This window comes from Lytechinus variegatus, chromosome 6 (genome assembly GCF_018143015.1).
Source record: "Lytechinus variegatus isolate NC3 chromosome 6, Lvar_3.0, whole genome shotgun sequence".
NCBI lineage: Eukaryota > Metazoa > Echinodermata > Echinoidea > Temnopleuroida > Toxopneustidae > Lytechinus > Lytechinus variegatus.
The window spans coordinates 6,307,739-6,314,006 of NC_054745.1; positions in this window are offsets into that span (position 1 = coordinate 6,307,739).

Below are 6,268 nucleotides of genomic sequence, written 5' to 3' on the forward strand. Positions count from 1 at the left end.
CAGGAAACTGCATTAAACTATGGTTTCAACCGATGGTTTTCAAAAACCAACTTTGTGAAATTGGTCCTGTATGTATGTGAGATAAATAAAACGATTACATGAAATTGTATTTTTGTACACCAGATGATATATATTTATATAAAGAAAATAAATATGAATTATGAAAAAAGTGCTTGAAGTCTTGAGTGCCTTATATTTTCAGATGCAATATACAGTGTGTCCCAGAAAAAAGGAAACCGGCATTCCCATGTCTTTCTCCTTCTAAGGCAAACAAATTATATTTTAGTTAGATAATGAAATAATTTATTCCTCTATGTTTTTATACCTAGTATGAGAAGAACACTTCAATTTTGATGTCAAAATGAGATTGTGCTTTATCTTTGGACACCATTGATTCACGATACAATAAATGTGCTTATTTGCCAATTTGCTCATTCGCATTTCGTATGCATTTTTTGGTTGGGTTTCTCTGTTCTCTGAAATAAGAGTGGATTCAGATTCACATGTGAGTTTCTGCGCAAACCATTTCTGGTATGCCTCAATATTATTCTTTCTAATCTGCCATGCATGAAGGGTGCCTTTGAGCTCAAATTACAGATGAGATTCCACTATTACCTAGCCTATTCGTTATGCGTCAGGCTAGTGACCAGTAACTTGCCCACTAGCCCGGCGCATATCAGATAGGCTAGCTCTCACCCTCAGTGTCAAATTTATAGTAAAAAAAAATTGTTATAAGTTTATCTATGAATACAGGTTTCTTTTCTGTGTGACACAGACTGTATATGCTGTAATATATATATTTGTATAGCTGTTGATGTTTATTTTCTTAGGTTGTCCAGTGAATGATCTGTTTATTTATCCACCATCTTTCTATCACTTAATAGGATAAATTAGTGAAGTTTTGTAGCATACATTAAACGTTCATTTTCATCACCCCTTCAACAATTTTTGACTCAATTTTCTGCTTTACTCAAAAAGCATTTAAATTTGACCATTGGTTTCCAATTAAATATCTTTTAATTTTTTTTTAGATGAAAAAAAAGAAGAAAATACATATCTTATTGTTCGAAATAGACATGAAATGAATTACTCTGAAAATTTGCTTTGCCCAATTGATCGTGGCTCTATCCCTTTAATCGTTGAACGCCAAATAGGGTAGCAGCATTTCCCATCTTACGTCTTTTGGTCTGACGTGTCCGGTTTGAACCCCCGACCTGAAAAATGAAACGCCCACTCAAGAAAAATTACTATTCTCTGACGTCAATGATGGCATTGTGCACTATTCCTTCATTGATGTGACGGCGCAGGCATTAATCTGATACCCCTTTCATAAACCCCATTAAAATGAATTAGGCGGCTAATAGCAGCATAATTTGGTCGTAAAATTGGAGGAGGACAAGAGTTATCCGCATTACTCTGATGCTGCTATTATCCGCATAATAGCAGCATCGGGACAAGATTTTGAGTTTATGAACGCATTTCCAAATAATGTGGATAATTGCCATGGTGCGGTCACAAGGTCACCCTTTTCCAACACAACCGCATCGGAGGGGGCGTGTCCAGTTGTCATGGCGATTATCCGCCTTTTTCAGGACGGGCGCTCGTAAAAATAATGCGGCTTATTTTCGGAGTTTATGAACGCAATTTTTATTGAATTATCCGCATTACTCTTAGGTGGCTAATTGGAGGATAGGTTTATGAAAAGGGTATCAGCTTGAGCGCATGGCTTCAGGAAAAGTAGGCCAGTCAGCGCAGTGGTTTATCTATATTTGGTTCAGATAAAAACGGATGAACTACGAGTGCAAGAATTGAATATAGATTTTCAAGATCTATTGCTCTAAAATTGTGCAAGTGTCAGGCTGGCTTAACTTATTAAAGTAGGATAAAAATACTTTAATAAGTTAAGCCAGCCTGACACACGATTTTGTCCTGTTATCCTTTCAGTCATTCACCTTCACTTGTTTACAAACTTCCCCAATGTCATCTAAGAATTCCTAAACCCCCAATACCATTTAACTCCTTAACCTTGACCATAAAGACCAACCCTCAGTGACGTCAGCTTACTTCAAGGAAGAAGTATGACTCACACTTCCAGCCCCAGTCAATTGCAGAGAGCATCACCACACCCCTTATACCAGAGAAAGTTTGATAGACAGTTACCTGTAGACCAATCAGATCAAGTTTAGAAATTCCTCCCACTTTAAATTGTTACACCCCAAAAACTAATGATATAAATAAGACTTCTTGATTATAAGAGATACAACAGTAGAATACTAGACCCACACTCATCCACATAGACGGACTTCCTTCAAGACTTAGACGTCCAAATATTATTTTAACTTGATCACTCCGAATCTCAATCTCATACTTCAAAATTATTACATTCATCTTCCTCTTTCACGACAATATATTTATGTATTACATTTTCTATTCTCTTCATTTGTACCTCTCTCTTTCATCTACTCTTCATTCCATATCTCCCCTCTTTCTTTTCCTTCCTCTCTCTCTAAATCTTTTTTTTTGTGTGTGTTCCTCAAACATTTTAACAAGAAGATAAAACACTAAAGCTTTCTTTTCCTCCATTTAATGAACATCAGTGAACATCCTACATAGTACAAAAATACAATAATACCTTAAAACTTTTTGGGTCATCCTATATAATCCAATAATAAATGCTCTTTGTTTACATAAATGCATTGTACAGAAGAAAAAAGCCTGTATTTGAAGTCTACAGACTAATTAGTATTCATATATTCGTATGTGCTCATGTTTATGTATATATATTCATGTTGTAGGCAGCAACTGACTCAAAAACTCACACACAGTGGTGAAGCTTCTACAGTCACATCAGTCAGTGTGTATCTTAAAAGCTTCTAGAATGAATATTCATTATGACATCATCTCCAGTGAGCAGCCAATCAGCTTTCTTCTTTTCAAAGACAAACATGAATATCAATACAAAGCCACACTGCATTATGAATATTCATAAGCTGGAAAAAAAACCTAAGTATGCTGCTGACTACAACTTACACTGATAGATGCTTGCTCACTGGAGTGATGAAAATTCGCAAACAAACAAATCCAATATGAATATGGCTACATCATTGACTCCTCAACAAATAAAAGGAAAATAAAAAGAACACATATTTTCAAATGACCCAAAAAGCCATCAATATCAGGATTAGACAAGCAACAAGAAACATAAAACAAAATAAAAAGAAAAAGAAAATACATTTTTTTTTCATAAATAACAATTATTATTACATCTACTTTTTTTCTTAAAATTCCAATGTTGTTACATACTAAATCTACATTACATTGATATAAGCTTGGCTGTGTGGAATCATGAAGCTAAGCTTCATTTTAAGAATCAAAAGATATTCTCACAACAAACAAAAAATAAAATATTTAAAGCTCCTTAATGATCCCACTCTTTAAAATATATATCTTCCTCTATATAATACGTAGCTTTGTTTCTTAAAACAGAATCGACTCTCTAAAAAAAAATTTTTTTTGGTAGGATTATCATTTTTTATCATTTTTTTTTGAGCTGGCATAGTAACCTGTATAAGTTTTAATCACATGAGGTATATCCCAATTCTGTGGAAAACAACACCAGCCACATGTGAAGTTGTAAAGAGCCCAAATGTTTTAAACATTTTCCCCTGAAAATGACTCCAATCTTTTGAATGGATCACAGATGATTCGATGAAGTCAATTGCAAATATGTTACCGGGAGTTTAGAGAGATAATTTGAATATTGTAGATAGTCTTGTTGTGGCTCCACACATGAATTAACACTGTAGCAACATACACCCCTAACCCCGGCTCTGCCCCGAGCAAATTCAGTTTTATACACATGTTTCTTACATAAATAGTTTTATTACCAAGAACTTCACTAATATCCACTTCAATTAATGACTATTGATGAGGGAGACGAAACCTAGGCGAATTTGGAGGAGCCAAATTCTCGCAGACTTCAAACATTTTTTTGTTATTCTACTTTTAGTTTGTTTAGTTGATCATGGCATAAGTTTAGTATCTGCAGATGAATATTCAAATACACAGAATGATATGTGTACTGCATACCTTCTAAAACATGTAGTTTACAGTACCATCATAAGCTTCTACCCCCCCCCCCCCCTCTTCCAATGAAAATTTCTGGTTCGTGTATATGTAAAGGTTAAAAGTCTGATGATAAAAGACAACTGCATGTATTGTATTTTTAAAACTGATCCATGATAATTGTACAAAAAGCGTTTAAGTTTGCATAAATACAATGAACAAAATGGTAGGATTTGTTTGGTATACATTGCCCTTAGCATAAACTTAAGAACATTGATCATTTGGATGTGAAGCGTTTCAAACAAAGGTGAATGCCAAATATTTAGATTTATTTCAATTTTTCCTCATTCCGAGACCAGTGTCCCGTGGCACAAAGACTTGTTCTGATAATAAAAGTAAAATATCTACAAGTTTGCTACCAGCGAATCAAAATTAATGATATCAGTAGCTTAAAACTGTTATTGCAAATATGTTACTATAACAACTTTACAGAACGGCTCTCGACTTTGTCTTTATCATGAACAATAAATATCTCTCTATCGATACTATAAATTTGGTGGGCCTATACGATCATTTGCATTTTCACAGCAAATATTCTCAGAGTTTTGAGGCATGTGGGGAAGTTGTTTTGATTTGCTTTTGTGCGATCATGCGAGGGAAGTTACGATAATTTAATTTTTTTTCCCACATGGTATTTATCCGATTTTGACAAGATATTATTTCTGCTGTATGAGGTCCTGACAGTGAATTGATCACGTCTTTTTTCCCACTACTGTGTGCTGCAGGTGAGATACCATAGATTGCACTAAACAAAAACCTGCGGAAGTTGGCAACCTGTATCAAAAGATGCAGCAATGATCATTCAAATGTTCAAAAAATACTGAAGGGTCTTCATTGATGAGCATGCTTGCAATTATGAGTGTAAATGATAATACACCATAAGAAAGCTGTTTTAACAAGCTCCTTCACTTGAAATAATAAAAAATGATTTTTTTTTTAAATATCTGGGTTCCAAGTTTGCAATTTTCTGTTTTTGACTTCCATGAAGTGCACTTGAAATTGGGAAAAAGGGGTGCTTCAAAAGGCCAGTTTGCGTTTTTTGTGCAAAGTAAGGTTTAGATGAAGTAAAGTGTACTTCAATCACATGATAGATATGGGCATTATTCTGGGTTGCAGGATTCTTATTGTCACATCTTTTAACATAGAATGAAATGAAAAACCCTTGCAATTTTTGTCTGAATCTTATGTTCATATCATACTTGCAGCATATAAAATATAACAAAAAATATATACTAGTATTTATATCTTTTACAATTCCTCATTTTGCGTATTATTATGCCTATTCCATATCTTTCGAAGATTAAACTTGCTGCTCATTTAGAAACCGTTATATTATTCAACCTTTTCCCCCCAGATACAACTGCCCCATCCACGCACTTTAAGACTTATAAATGCCCATTTTATATCCAGAAATCTCCTCATGTAGCAGTGCAATGTTTTTCGAATTCCAATACACATGAATGACTCCCATCTGATAGAGTACTAATAACCCCGACTACTGGGACATTGCAAGAAACTTGCGATTAATTGCAAGTCTATTTTCGTTCCCGAAATCAAGCATATGCCGTGCAACTAATTGTAAATTTGTGATCGATTGCTAATCTGCTTCGTGAAAAAAGGAGTGTCATCTGATTTGCTATATTTAAAAGTGATCAATCAGTTGTAAAATTGCAACAGAATTTTTGCGATTGATTGCAAATATTTTCTTGCAACACCCCCTAAGTGACATAATCTAACCAAGAGAGTATGCACACACACACACATAAAGCAAATTACAGTATATCCTTAGAGGAAGTCTTGCAACAAAACATGTAAGAATTTTGCATTGCAATTTTCAGTTTTTTGCAGTGTGTATACAGTTGGTATTAATCTTAACTCCCGCAAAATTATTATTAATCTTGATCCAAGAAGCAGACCAGGGCCCTGTTGTAGAAAGAGTTACCATTGATCTGATCAATCGCAACTATGGACGGCAAGCAACGTCAACATCTATTATGCATGTTCGCTCAAAATATTTTCTAGCTGTGATGTATATTCATGCATTCATTGTTTTCTTGAAAATTCACTGCGCTTCTCTTTGCATTAAAAGGACAATGTGCAAATTTTCGTAGAAAAAATTATGACACAAATGGATTTCCATAGA